Genomic DNA, 15,447 nt, shown 5'->3' on the forward strand with positions numbered 1-15,447 from the left:
CCGCCCACCTCCCCTCTGGCAACCACCAGGCTGTTCTCTGTATTTAAGAGCCTGGGTTTTGTTTGTCTCTTTTTTCTTTGGTTGTTTGCTTTGTTTCTTAAATTCCACATATGAGAGAAATCATACGGTATTTGTCTTTTTCCTGACTGGCTTATTTTGCTTAGCATTATACTCTCTAGCTCCATCCAGGTCATTGCAAATGGCAAGATTTCTTTTCTTTTCTTTCTTTCTTTTTTTTTGGGGGGGGGGGGGGCTGAATAATATTCCATTGTACGTATGTATGGAATATGTCTTCCAAGATGGATTCCACATCTTCTTTATCCATTCATCTATCAATGAATTAGTGCTTTCATTCTCTTTAAGTAAATACCCAAGACTGGAATTACTGGATGCTATGGTAGTTCTATTTTTAGTTTTTCGAGGAAACCCCATACTCTTTTCCGCAGCGGCTGCACCAGTTTGCACGAGGCTTCCTTTTGCTCCGCATCCTCAACAACACCTGTTGTTTTGTGTGTTGTTGAGTGTAGCCATTCTGACAGGTGTGAGGTGATATCTCATTGTGACTTGAATTTGCATTTCCCTGGCGATGAGTGACGTTGAGCATCTTTGCATGTGTCCGTTGGCCACGTGTATGTCTTCTTCAGAAAAACATCTGTTCAGGTCCTTTCCCCATGTTTCGGGGTTGTGGAGCTGTAAAGGTCCTTTATATATTTTGGATAATAACCCCTTATCAGATATATCATCTGCAAATATCGTTCATTCTGTAGATTGCTTGATGGTTTCTTTCACTGTGCAAAAGCTGTTTATTTGGATGTAGCCCCAATAGTTGACTTTTGCTTTCATTTCTCTTGCCAAGGAGACATATCTAGAAAAAAATGTTTCTATGGCTAATGTCAAAGAAATTACTGCCTCTGTTTTCTTCTAGGAATTTTATGATGTCAGGTCTCACCTTTAGGTCTTTAATCCATGTGCAGTTTATTTTCGTGTATGGTGCAAGAAAGTGGTCCAATTTCATTCTTTTGCACGTCACCGTCCAGTTTTCCCAGCACCGTTTGTTAAAGAGACTGTCTTTTTTCCACTGGTAAACTTTTGTTTTAGTTTCAGCCTGATTTCCACAGCGTGGATTATGACTAATTTAAAAAGGTAGGACAAAGCCTGTTGTTTGTAAGTTTTGCTCCCCTGTCTCCCAGCAAACACGATGAGCTGGAGACGTTGTGGCACCGAGAAGATCGTTAGGTCAAAAGAGCACATCCCCCTGAGGTCCGAGCCATTCAGTCTTCTCTCATCTGGGTCTCAGCCCAGATCTGCCTGGAACATTGCTTGGTGGCAGAGTAGTCCGTGATGGGCCAGCTCTCCAAAGTGCTTTCCAAATGCCCTCTGACCGGCACAGAAATTTTTTTTGTGTGTCAAACGTTCCAGTGTAAACCTCAGAAACCAACATATACAACGGGCTCCTTTGGGCATGTCCGTAGTGTTGTTTCCTACCCCACCACCTGATCAGAGGCACGTGATCATTGACACCTTACTGAACCCGTGGCCTTGGCAGAGAGAATCATAGAACTGGGAAGGATAGGTGAGCTTGCCCACAGCGCACTCAAATGTTTCAGCTGGAGAGGTCCTGGGTTTCAGGAGACGTAGAGATGCTGTTTTCGGTTGAATGAAAGTGACCGTTTCAGAGATCTCCCTAGGAAAAACTGGCCAGGCAGTGGGACCATGAAGGTAAGGAGCAGGCAAAGGGGTGCTACCAAAGGAAGTCACAGAGCGGCTGGCTTGGTAACCCCCAGGGGAGCCTGGGTTCAGTGTCCTGGAGGGGTTCACCGGAGCTGCCGTATTTATACCTCTGAATCTCTCAGCCATTGGGTCAGCACTGCTCCCAGGGAACATCCTGCCTGCTGTCCGCGCACACAGGCCAATGGATCCCTACAGCCTTAGCACAGCCCGCCCACGAAGAGACACTGGCTCTGGCCTTAGAAAATAAAAGCACACAGGCAGAGCTCAGTGCAAAATGGAAATGTAGGCACCCAGTTTTTTTTAAAGCAAGAAAAAGATGCCATTAGAGGTACTGAAATAAAAGCGTTTCCCTTTCATCCACAGTCTCTCTTTTCACTTGTCACAGCTTGTTTTTTTTTTTTTAATTTGCTATTTCATGCCGCTCTAAGAAGAGGGACATTTAAATTTTAAATTATTAGCGTGAATTTTACCTTTCATCTCTACATTGTGTGATGCCGGTTGTAAATGCAAATACGAGAGCGTTTAACTCATATGCTCATCGCCAAAATTACCCAATTTGCATATTTTGTTCTCACCGTCAGGGTGGAAAAGCTGCGCAAAACTAACTCAGCTGCTTTTATGTCATTTCTTGATCACGCCCATTATACTAACAGTCGCCACCTTTGGCTTAGAAGGTAAAGAAGGATAGGAAGGAAAGGAGCTCAGGGTTAGCTAGTAAAGGGACGTAACGTCAGTAAGAATGGACGAAGGGTATTTTGGTCATTGGTATGTCTTAGCATGTCATTCCTTTCTTTCTGTGTTTGAAGCAAGTTTTGGTTCGGAAGGAAAGTGTGGCCTCTGGGGGCGGCCAGTGTCCCGCCCTCTCCCAGCTTAACCGGTGGAAGACCACCAGTGGTGTTCCTTCTGAATCGCCAGGAACTGCCGCACATGTGGGTCCCCTGGAATCCCGGTTCCCGGCGAACTCGCTACAAGCACGGAGTCATGAGAAAAGGCAGACACTCATATTGTATGCATCTCTCGTGTTCTTGTGCGTGCTCTGTTGTCCCATCAGAGTTCACTTACAACATACAAGTTCAAAGAAAAACACTATTAAGAATTTTAATATGGTGGCAACAGAGCCTTTAAACCCAGCCTGGGGTCCTTCTGAGAAGGGTCACACATACCATGACGGTGACCCGGCAAGCAGGAAGATAGCATGTACGAAAATGCTAAAGAGACTCCAGGGCACATGGGTGGGGCCCAGAGAAAGAAAACTAGGAGGCTGGGCCTGCACCCAGGGGAGTTAGTGCAGGAGGAGTCCAGAACAAACAAAGAGACTGATTCTCAGAGGTTACAGCCCTTAGAGCACAAGGCATGTCAGGAAAGAGGAGACAAGAAGAGACAGGGGATCAAGTGGAGGGAACAAAGTTGGAGCTCTGGTTAGCCAAGACCCAAGTCACTAAACTGGAGGCACTGGGAGAAGTCCATGAAACAAAGCCAAGGATCACACAGAGGGGCAAGATACCAGCAAAGGTTATCATAAACCAGTGGCCATTTGGATCTGATCGCATCCCAGAATGCTGAGCGCCCCAGTGGCATCCCTGTAAGTGTGGAAGGTACTTGTCATGGGCCGGCGAGGGGCAACCTCCCTCCCAGATCCTTCCCACCGCTCCAACCTCCTGGTAGAAAATGAGACAATCACTCTCCCGCTCCTGCAGAGAGCAATCCCTTCCCCTTCTCCAAAGCTCTAGGAATGCTTGTCCCCATGGCTTCATTGTGGAAACAAGCTGGAAACTGGCCCCGTGGAACGTGTGACATGGAACGCGGTCATGGTGACCCGTCAGTTCGCAGGCCACTGGGTCCCGTGGTGCATCCATAAGACTTTGCAATAACAGCAGCTGGAGACTGTCACTTGGGCGGTGTGTAAGCCACCTGCAGGCCTCCTTCTGTCATTCATGACTCAGTCATCTGTGTTAACTCACAGCAGGGTTTCTAAACGTTGGCAATATTCACATTTTGAGCCAGATAATCCCCTGTGTGAGCAACTGTCCTATGCACCATTAGACGGTTAGCAGCACACCTGACCTCTGCCCAGTGGATACCAGTAGTGTCTCCCAGTTGTGACAATCAAAAATGTCTCCAGACGTTGCCCCGTGTCCCCTAGGGCGCATAATCGCCCTTAGTGAGTCAGTGACTTAGAGTATGTGGCCCCTGCTGAGGAACACACCTACAAAGACATCACTTTCACTATGTGCTCTTAGCTGACTTACTCCACCCTTTTTTTATAATGCTTATTTATTTTTGAAAGAGAGAGAGAGTGTGTGTGAGCAGGGGAGGGGCGGGGAAGGAGATACAGAATCTGAAGCAGGCTCCTGGCTCTATCAGCACAGAGCCCAAGGTGGGGCTCGAACCGACAAACCATGAGATCATGGTCTGAGCCACTTAACCGACGGAGCCACCCGGGTGCTCCTGACTTATCCCACTTGTCTGTTAACTTGCATCTTTTTTTCTGAAAGCGTCTCTTTAGGGTCTCATCTTCCTGAGAGCACAATATCCCCCCCCCCCTTGGTTATGCTAATAGGGCCTTAGCTGGCAGTAAAGCCACTTAATGGATAAGTCTTCTTGTTCTTGTCCATCCAGAAGGAGTTACATGAGCCATTGCAAACTGCTGCAAAACATGCATCTCAAGGTCTGCAAAGATTACTGGAAGCTCACCATCCCTTTTTTTTCTCTCTCTTAGGGCATGGTGTACGAATACCTGGCAAGACCTCAGTGTTTGCTAGCCTTGTCATATGTCTTATCTCATTTAATCCTCAAGGAAAAAGTATAGATAACTCCTATAAAATGCCATATCCAGTTTTACAGATGGGAAAATGAGGCTGGCAGTTACGAAGTAACTTGCCCAACATCACCCCAGTCACCCCAGTAGTAAATGGATTTGAACTCCAGTTTTTTTGGCTGCTAATCTAAGACCTTCTCACTTCTACCAATGCTTTTCAACTTTACTGCACATAGGAATCACCGGGAATGGGCAGGGGAGGGGTGTGGAGATCGTGAACAATGCAGATTCCCAGGCCTTCTTCCACAGAGACTCAGAAGATAGTTTTAGGACAGGTCCCAAGAATCAGGATTTTAATGTTTATTTATTTATTTGAGAGACAGAGAGAGAAAGAGAGCTTGCATGAGCAGGGGAGGGGGAGAGAGAATCCCAAGGAGGCTCCACGCTGTCAGCCCAGAACCCATCATGAGGCTCCAACTCATGAACCATGAGGTATGACCTGAGTTGAGATCAAGAGTGGGCCGCTGAGCCAACTGAGCCAGCCAGGTACCCCTCCCCACCAAGAACCAGGACTTTAAACAAGTGCTCCCAGTGATTCTAATGCAGATGGTCTAAATCCATGGCCTTCCCTGGAATCAGTGCCTACCCTGGTTAGATCATGAAAAGTCTGGATCAGCTCGGAAGTTGGATGTCTGCATACTTTAGCTTTTCAAATAGTCTGGAAAACAAGGGTTACAAGACATCTCAGTATGATGTGTTTCCAGGAAAAAAAATGTTAGCAAACCATAAGAAGAAGAATATTTGGAGGGCTCAGTTCCCATTAGAATTCAGCAAATGCTCCAGAGGATCTCCCAAGGTTCAGATCTAGTTTAAGGGGGAAAAAAACGGCGCAGGCAGGTTAGACTTGCAGACTTGAGTTTCTGACATGAGATCATGAGCCAAATCAAGAGTCGGACACTTAACCGACTGAGCCTCCCAGGAGCCCCACAGTTTGAGGTTTCTATACCTTAGTGTGAGTTTTGAGTCACAGTTTTCTATCTGCCTCAGACACAGTAACATTTTAGGCCTATTCTCCATTGCTGAGTATTGAGGAAGAGTAGACTTTATCACAGGGAAGGAATTTCCAGTCTCATTCTTATAATATTTCACAGGATAGTGGGGAAGGGAGGGAGGTGGTCATTGTCAGGACAAGGATAGATCTCACGGTACCAGAAGCAGAAATGCCATTATGCTCCCAAGTTCCCATGTGGAGAGGGGCTGTGTGAGTGACTCAGTGCGTGTGCGTGTGTGTATGTTTGTGTATGAAGGACTTTTGAGTCTAAACTTGGGTCAGGCATTCATCCCAGGTCCAGGCAGCTGTGAACAGTAATGTGCAACCATGTTGCCCAAACGGAAATCTGGAACCGACCTCTCTGAGTGAACAGGACAACCAAGGGTGTCTATTTGAGCTGGGGAGATGTTTCAAATGGCGTGTGTGACAACCCCAAAACAAAATGGCTTATCATCATTACTTTAAAAAAAATTTTTTTATATTCACTTATTTTAGAGAGAGAGAGAGAGACAAACTGTGAGTGGGGAGGGGTGGAGACAGAGGGAGACACAGAATCCGAAGCAGGCTCCAGGCTCTGAGCTGTCAGCATAGAGCCCAACACGGGGCTCAAACCCACAAACTTCGAGACCGTGACCTGAGCCGAAGTCAGACACTCAAGCGACTGAGCCACCCAGGTGCCCTGACCACCGTTAATTTAATAACAAAAAAGATCATAAAAATAGAGCAGAAACCAAATAAATTCTCTGTGCCCAATAAACCTCTCATTGAAATCACCTCCCTGGCTTCTGAGGTTATCCCATCGCTGTGTCAGAAATAAAACGGGGTGAGCTGGGCAAATTTTCACCTCTGCCTCAGGTTCTCTTCAGCAGGTAGTTTCCTAAAAACTGGCGTATCAAAGAAGATCTGTAGAGTAAAGCAAACAGAGAAAGTTTTTTACATTTTTTAAAACAAAAGTGTCTCTTTCATGAGTATCGGGGAAAAAAAAAAAGAACCCAACAGATTTCAGGGCTCGCCTATAGGGCATATTTCAAAGTGATGTGTAATGTCACTTTAGGAAAGTGAGCTGTTTCTTTTTTCAACCTAAAGATAAAATGACCAGGGAGAAGGCAGCCAAGACTCTGAGTAATCTTATTGAGGGTTCCATTTTCTGAGTATGAACTTATGCTAGCAACGGCCCCTTAGTAACATGAAAACAAGCCAAGCTAGGCAGTCCCGCATTTATGAGACATAACCTCCAAGGCAGCAAAGTCTGAAGGCTAATTCTGGTTACATAACGTTCGTGAGTCACCGATGCCATCAGATATTACAGACAACTAGACAGTCACCCGCCCTCTCCCTGCATTTTCAGAGCACGTAGGCTCCCATGGACCTCATTCATCCAACACTTGCCTTTCGCTCTCCCTTCTTGCCTTATTTCCTATTTTGTTCCTTTTCTTTTCTTCTCCATTCTGTGCTATATTAGTCAGGGTCCTCCACAGACACAGCAGTAGTAGCATGGATATATAGCTATAGATATTATGATTTAGTGTAAGGAAGTGGCTCATATAAATATGAAGAGGAACAAATCCAAAGGTCTGCAGTCCGTTCAAACGTCAGCTGTATATATAACTGCTTATGGGTTTTCTCCCCACATGACCTTCCCCACATGACCCTGGAACCTAACATGTAGTGTTAAGTTCATCATTTGCTCCCCGACTTAATTCTGAATTTTCTTTCTCAGGATGATGCTATCATCCACCCAATCTCCTCCACTTCTATCTGGGAGACAATTATTACAAACGTTCCCTCCAACCTCACCTTCGAATTCCAATCGGATATTACACTTTATCCCCCGACTGCCTAAATAGCTACTTGCTCGTCATTGTTTCTGTCTTGAGCTTAATGGGGACCCTCTGGTTTTGCATCTGGATTTTAGCAAAGCTCTGTGATGGATTTCTCGCCACCTCCACACCAGCCACCTTTCCAATTCATCCACTGGATTCAGTGTGATTTTTATGACAAAGAAATGTGATCGCATTACTTCCCAGTTAAAAGCTTTCAAAGTCTTCCCCTTTGCCTTGAGGATAAAGTGGCAAGAAAATTTCAGTGGTCCAGCAGCAAGAGTTAAGACAGTGGGAGCTGGCATGGCAGGTTGGGGAGCAGGGGACAGTGAGAAGGAGACCTTAAGGAGATAGAAAGGGCAAGACCCCATTGCTGAGGCGATGCGGGCAGTGACCATAAAGAAAGCACTGACGAAAACCTCTCTGCTTCTGACTTGGATGACTGAATAAATCACGGTCCCGTTCTCCGAGACTGGGGACAGACACTGTTCTCTCTTCGTGGCCAGTTGCGTTACCTGGGTGGGGCGCCAACGTCTGGGGAACCAAGCCTTCAGGAAACCTGAAAGTTTGGGTGGAGATGAGTCAGAGCCTAGTAAAGAAAAAGAAATAAAAATTAATACCAGATGGGGAAAGAAGGCAGTTGAAAGTCCCTGTAAACAGCATCCAAGAACTCCACAGGAGTGGAAGGTGCAGCAATGTCCTCTCTTCTGCTAAGAGATTCCTGAAAATTTGCTGGCAGAGACCAGGAAAAGAATCAGGGCCGTGAGCTCAGCAAGACATTACCTAAGCGCAGAAGGGTTTAAAGGACCTCATAACTCCGACTTCCACCCTCGTTTATTTCACGATCATTGCCATGCCCTCTTTCTTGGTCAGGGTTTTGGCCTCAGTTTGGAGTATCTTGATGTTTGTAAAAAATCTTAAAACACGTGTTACTTCATTGCTATGCCCCCAGGGTGCACGTGTGGATGTGCCCTTGGATGAACCCACAGCCCTGTTCGTCCCACTGTTTACTGAGTCTTACCCATTTGCAACAAAGGGAAGGCTTGTTTCGTAGATCTCGAGAACACACCTGGGAATTTCCAACTCACTTAAAAGCCAGTCCCTTGCAGGGATCATTCTGAAAGAACCGAGGTCACTTGAAAGGCTACACCCCAACATTTAAATGGCTGCAACTGGGCCAAACCACCCAGTTTGAATGTTTAGCCAAATGCCAGTGTGTCCGATGCATTGGGGTATTAAATCCCCGACAAATTCCTCTTCGGCATGGCCTGACGAGATCACGGGTATTTATTTACCGTTTTGACACAAATGGAAAAAATATATACCGTAACTAAAAAGAAGTTTCTTAGGTAACCTGGTTAGAATCCTGAATGAGGCCCAAGGGCAAGCTGAGGCACACAATCTTTCTGCCAAAGCACAGCAAAGAATCTGACTTTTTGCTCTGCAAGCAGGTGGCTGATGGACTGTTTTATGAAGGGTTTTAATTAACTCTTTCTGTCTTAGTTGCCTACCCAAATAAACTATGTGAATCCCAATACGGTAGAAGGCCTCCATCAGCTGGCAAGCAACATCTCAGAAAGGGTCCACAGCCCAGGGACATAAAACTCCCAAGGAAGACAACTTAGTAAGTGCGTAGTTTCCAGAGGCCTCTATTTCAGGTGCTGTCAGCAGCCAGACAGTGGAAGGCCAGTGTGCTCCACTGAATGCATCGTCCCAGTTCCAGAATCGCGTTTACGCGGAAATGTAAGGGGCACCCGGCTGGTTTTAGCCCCTGCTCTGTTCCTCTTTCTCCAGGTCTCCTCCTCTGGGGGAGCATTGCCCAGTCTCCTGATGAGGGTCTTTCTGACACGTTTGCCCTTAAGCCTGACCTCAGGATACTCCCCAGGTGGTGAAGGCATAACATCTTTGATGTTCACAACTGATAAATGCTTAGCTTCTGTGCCTTTTAATTAAATAGTGCTGCAATTTCACTGGCACCTCCAAGGCCTTATCTAAAAGGCACAGCAAAGTAGAAACATCACCAAGGGTGACAGGGTCAGAGATAGACTGAGACATGCAGACGGAGAGAGAAAGATACTGTTTATGGTCAATAATGCCTTTCCTGGTGTCCGACCAATTACATATCCAGGTGATAACCTATATGACATATGGAATTGAGGGCACACACTTTTATGGCTTTTCATCTTGCACATGAGGAAACAGGCAGAGAAATGGCTGAGTTGCCCAAAGTCACACACAATGGGGACTAGGGCCCAGGCCTCCTGACTTCCAGGGCACTCCCTACCACGAACATCGCCAGCTGTATATGGCGGCATGGGAGATAGAGAAGGTTGGAGAACCTGGTTTCTGCTAGTAGCTCCCCAGGTCCTTTCCCCTCAAGGATTCCATTTCAGGTCCTTCCATATAAGGTTCAGATACCACATAGAGAAACATCCAAAGATAAATAAGAAAAATGTAGACTCGGGGGCCCACTGGCTTCCATATAGGAAATGAAACTATTTGCCCGGAAACGGGGAACTTAAGACAGACGGGTCTGAGGAAGTCACAGGACTGCCTTCCTCCACTGTGCTTACCCCATCCCGCAGGTAACTGTCCTACAAGCAGAAACCCTGCCATTTTACCCAGGCCTAGGTCAAGAGCACTGCCCCCTCTTAATCTCTTGGTGGATTCCACCTCACCCCCTCCTTCCTTTAGAAAGAAGTTCTGTTTTGTTGTTGTTGTTGTTGTTGTTGTTTTTTATCACCAAGACTTCTCACAGAGCTTCAGGGAGTTTACTTCAGCATATGGCCTCAGTCAACAAATACTTACTGAGCACCTACTGTGCACCAGATATCGAACTAGGTCCTGGGGAAACAAAGATGGGGCAGCCACAGTTATTACCCTCAAGAACTCATTAGCTGCACATCCTGTTCGTGCACAGGCTCTTGTTCGCACACAGGGCTCAGCCCCAGGTGGGCAGTGAGCATATTTTTAACCCCCAAATTCCAACACATGGTGCTCAAAATAAGATTGCTTTTCTATTTTTTTTTTTTTTTTTTTTTTTGAGAGAGAGAGAGAGAGAGAATGGCGGGAAGGGCAGAGAGGGAGAGAGGGAGAATTCCAAGTAGGCTCCACGCTGACAGTGCAGAGCCTGATATGGGCTCAAACTCATGGACTGTGAGATCATGACCTGAGCCGAAGTCAGACACTCAACCTACTAAGCCCCCCAGGTGGCCCAAGATTGCTTTTCTAATGTGTAAAGTTTTAGATGAACCTCTTTAAAAGGCTTAGAAATTAAATTGCATTAGTAAGTCTTTTATCAAGTTTCTTTTACTGACAAGAAGTAGATTTCATTAAATCAAGCCTTTTTGAGAAAAATCTGTGCAATACGTTTGTCGAACCCATAAGCTTTGACTTGCAAAATCTTATAATCATAGTCTATTGTGGTGAGAAAGGATCTGAGATATCACCTGAGCCAGCAGATTTAAATTTTGTATTTCATTTTTTAAACAGCAAAGTGTTTTTTTAAAGCCAAATATCACCAAGAGCCCCAAATTGAAACCAGTTAAAACTGGAATGGCTGTGGCCAAAGGAGAAGTGCAGAGCTCAGAACCCTTGCTTCTTATCTCCCTCTCTCATGTGCCACCTCTGCTCCCACAGATTTTGGGAGCACACCACAGAATGACAATCTCTGCACACCACAGAAATGACAATCTACCAACTCCTCTTGTCCCGGATGAGGAAAGTGAGATCCAGAAAGAGCATGGCTTCATTTTAACTGATTACATCTTCAATGACCCCATTTCCAAATAAGGTCACATTCTGAAATACTGGGGACTAGTTCCTCCACATATGAATTTGGAAGGTAGGGGAGGGGGACACAATCTAATCCGTAGCATTGCTTCTTGTCCTGTTTGGATGTTCTTGGCCAAACAAGGAAGTCTCTGATACCTGTTCCTTAAGGGAAAGACGTGAGCATAGTTGACAACTACTGGGAAGAAGTCAGGAAAGAGATATGTCAGGCACATAGAGATATGTCCCTGGGTAGGCATTGAGGCCAGATGGAGAGATACGTTTTGGCACAAGAGGAGAGACACTTCCTTTATTGTCACAAGGAGGCGGGCGGGAGAAAGGGATGAGTTTGGATACCAAATGAATCAGCAGATGAGGAGGAGAGAAGTCGAGGGAGTTCACCTGAGGTGGTTCTAGCTTTCTTCATGAAGCAGGAGAAGACACTGCCTGCTGGGGCTGACAATGGAGGTGGAAACTACAGCTCAGTAGGAACTAGGGTTCAGCAGAGGGACTGGCACTGAAACAGGGACTTGAGGAGAGTGGAGAAAAGTTTGAAATAGTCCTGTGCATAATGGACCAGAGCCAGCTGTGTCTAGAGTATGCACCCACTGCATCATTACAGGAAGGGATCTATTACTAGAATAGAAAGGTGGGGAAATGAGAGGGTGAGCAAACCAGGGGGAACAGAAAGGGGCTGCCTGACAGTAACAAGGGCCCAGATGGCATGGGTGACCAAAGTTTATAGTGGCACCATCTGCAGGGTGTGTGGTTTTTTTCGGCAATGCTCAACAGCTGGGCGATTGATGTAGAGAAAGTAAACAGTTGAGTACATCCAGAGCTGGGCTTTGTCCAGGAGGGTGCATTACAAGGACAAAGGGGCAAGGAGGTCGAGGATATGAGCAAGGGGAAGGTGACTTGAGAAAGCTCAGGGACGCGAGTAGGTGAAGAAGAAAGTGTGCAGTGAGGAGGCTCTGCTCATTTCTGCACAAGAGGCTGGTGTATGTCCCTTGCTTTCTGTTGACCAGAGCACATGGTTATTGCTGCCTCCTGGAGGAACAGATGTTGCCAGATGTGACATGCTAACGAGCCACAAGCTGATGGGCTCCCCCAGCTGAACTTCCTCCTCTAGGGTGGTCCTAACTGGCCCCAGCTGGGTCATTTGTGCCCAGTGCTGCCACAACTGTCAGAGCATGCTCTGGGGACATGTGTGCCTCTATGGAAGGAAGAGGTCAATACCACCTGCCTGTCTAGTGTATTGGTTCAGCCCCTGGGTCAGTCTGCTAATCAGTGCTATTTTAAAGTGGGCCATCCCTATTGGTTTGGATTTCATTGCTGTGAATCTTCCAAGGGCACAGATCTTCTCTTAGCTGCCATAGTTCAAATAAAAACTGTGGATATTACTACACATATCATTGGTATTATTATATACCTCTACTGATGTTATTAGCACTCAATTTGAAACCCTAAGCTCCTAGAATCACTTCAGTATTTTCAGAAACAAATCACTGCGGAGAAAAAGAAAAAGAAACTTTTGAGTAGGACACTGAAATATTCCTAGTACGGAAAGGTTAAAACTAAAAAGAAATGCCAAACATTGTCAGGAGCAGTGGGGTCCCTCACACCCCACTGGTGAGAATATAAATTAGTACAACCGCTTCTGTTTTCCAGTAAATAAAATAAACGCCTATCTATCATCCAGAAAATTCCATTCTTAGGTATATGGACAACAGAAATAGATAAAGGTCTACATAGCAGTATTATCCACAATGGCCTCATACTGGAGATGACTCAATTGTCCCTCCACATTAAAATGGATAGGTATCTATACACTGGAATACTATATGGCAATAAAAATTACAGACTACAGCTGTTGGCAACAACATGGACGAATGCCATGAACATAATGCTGAGCGGATGCAGTTAACATAAAAGAATACATACTGTATGATCTATTTTTTCCGAGCTCAAATATAGGCAAAAGTGACTCTAGTGTATAGGAATGCCAATTTAAGGGGTAAAGTCTAAAGAAAGGCAAGGAGGGGATTACCATGATAGTCAGGATAGTTACCTTTAAGCAGGATCACCCCTAACATTTGTGGGGCTTAAATAGAGAACTACAGATCATCGTCCTAGGCCTAAATATTTTAAAGTCAGTTAAACTAACACTATATGAAATAAAAGCTGCTTTATCCTCCACCTTGACAAATAACATCTTCATGGCAATCTGGAAGACCAGGCTGGACCCTAGGATTCTTGGGCTGCTTAGAGCTTGTCACTGGAACGTGTGGCACAAGAAGAGGTGGCCTTCGGACTCCCAGGCTGTCCGTCTTCTTCCATGTCTGCCCCATCCCATACCTCAAGGGCCCCTGTGTCCATGTATGTTCATCTGCAGCCTCCCGCACATATTTGCCCCTAGGCCACCTTTTGGGAAGATGGGCCTGAGGAAGAGGCCAGAAAGTGGACTCAGAATCATTTGGACAGGGAATCCCAATGTCCCAGTGCTTGGTGAATGGTCTAGAAAGGGAGACATAGGTTCCAGGTGGACACGGCCTCTTGACCTCAAAGATTCCTCTCTCCTTGGAAAGCAATATTTCTGGAGGAAATCTAGAAGCCTAAAAGCACAAGGCTCAACATAAGGTCCATGGGATGGGTTTTAGGGTAGTATTACCTCTAAAGAAAGGGGTTGTATTGGGAAGACGACCTGAAAAATTTCTGGGGTCCTGGCAGTATGCTGTGCCTTAACCTGGAAGGCAATTTATGACAATTTATTAAGCTCTACATTTGTTTCATATAGTTTTCTGTATGTGTGTTACATTTCACAATAAAGAATTAATGAAATCTATCTGTCTACTATCTATCTATCTATCATCTATCTATCTATCACCTATCTGTCTATATATCTATCTATCATCTATCTATCTATCTATCATCTATCTACCTGTCTATCTGTCTATCTACCTATTCACCTATTGCTTCTGATACTGTCATTTATGAGATCCCTCTGTATCAGCTCTGAATGCTTGCCTTTAAGCTCAGACACCTTGTACAGTTAAAATGCCTCAAGGCAGGAATACCTCAGGGAGAAATGGAGACAATTCTGGAAACATAGTAACTCTCACTGCTGGTTTTCTCCACCATCTGGGGCCCAGATACTTCGGTGACCATGGATGGGCTCGGGCAGTGCACATGAGTCATGGGGCCATGTCCTCTTGCCTAGCCACTGCAGAACGCCTCAGAGGAAAATTCTCTTTTCCCCATCTTAACCAAGATTTTAAATACTGTGTTTATCAAACCGAAATTACAGGAAGCTAGTCCCATCCTAGCAGAAGTGAAAAGAGACCAACTCCCAATTATCCTCTGTTTGGAAAGCAGTTCTAAGAAGCCTTCCCTTCCCCATAAGGGCAGCTGGATAAATTCATTAGTTTGCTAAGCTTCTACTATGTGCCAGACACAGTCCTTATTTTTCTGCTCCACGCTTCAAAACACCCATTTGGTTTTGATTTTTCATCCTTGATAGGAAAAACACTTTCCTTTCACAAAGATTCAGATTCCCGGTTCTCAAAGAGATTTCTGTGTAGCCCATGTGGTTTAAATATCAGGACTTTTCTAAGAATATATATTTCAACTATGGTCCATATGGGTACACACGCATTCACACACACACACACACACACACACACACACACACCATCCCCAAACTGAACTTTATAGCAGTGAGATGATGAAAGGGAAGTGAAAATCTGGCCCCTACTAACCAACCAAAAGCCCAGTCAACTTTTTTCCCCAAAAAAACAAAATTCTGGGCTTTGCATCTAAGCTGTTTAAAAGCCACATTGCCAAAGCGCCAGTTTTCCTCATTTTAGGGAAACAAGAAAAGCATATGGCTGCAGTGACCTTCTCGAGCTGTTGATGAGAGGTAGAGTCAGGGACATGTGGTGGCTTCAATATGATAAAAGCAACAACATAAAGAGGGATAATGAAGCAGTGGGTGGGGGGGTGGAAGAACAAGTGAAGTCAATGTCAGTCAATGGCAGGACTAAAATTGTAGACGACGGACAATGAAGGCTCACTCACTTCTACCATTCTGTCCCAATATGAAACACCTGGCAAATATCTACCCATCACTCAAGACTCCACCCCAAGTTTCCCTTCTCCCTCCTTTATGCCCTCACCAGGTCCACTTCATATTGTATCAAAGTAACTGTAGCATTTTACGGAACTATATATTTTTGGTTTGTCCTACTAGACTGTGGGGTCATTGGGGACAGGATCATATTTTATGCCTCTTTGCAGTTCCAGCCAATACGTAGTGAGGG

The 15,447-nt window shown here is 45.4% G+C and overlaps 1 protein-coding gene and 1 long non-coding RNA gene across 3 annotated transcripts in view; one reads left to right on the forward strand and one right to left on the reverse strand.

Annotated features, from left to right (window-relative positions):
* NEDD9 (neural precursor cell expressed, developmentally down-regulated 9) overlaps positions 1-15,447 on the forward strand; it is a 182,161-nt gene that overhangs the window by 50,039 nt on the left and 116,675 nt on the right. The gene's annotated exons all lie outside the window — the stretch shown is intronic.
* LOC132666743 (uncharacterized) overlaps positions 6,252-15,447 on the reverse strand; it is a 33,580-nt gene continuing 24,384 nt past the window's right edge. The window contains exons 2-3 of the long non-coding RNA XR_009604817.3: positions 7,876-7,949; positions 6,252-6,443 (exon numbers count right to left, since the gene is read on the reverse strand). This is a non-coding gene — a long non-coding RNA (uncharacterized LOC132666743). The remainder of the gene's footprint in view (positions 6,444-7,875; positions 7,950-15,447) is intronic.

This window comes from Panthera onca, chromosome B2, assembly GCF_046562875.1.
Source record: "Panthera onca isolate mPanOnc1 chromosome B2, mPanOnc1 haplotype 2, whole genome shotgun sequence".
NCBI lineage: Eukaryota > Metazoa > Chordata > Mammalia > Carnivora > Felidae > Panthera > Panthera onca.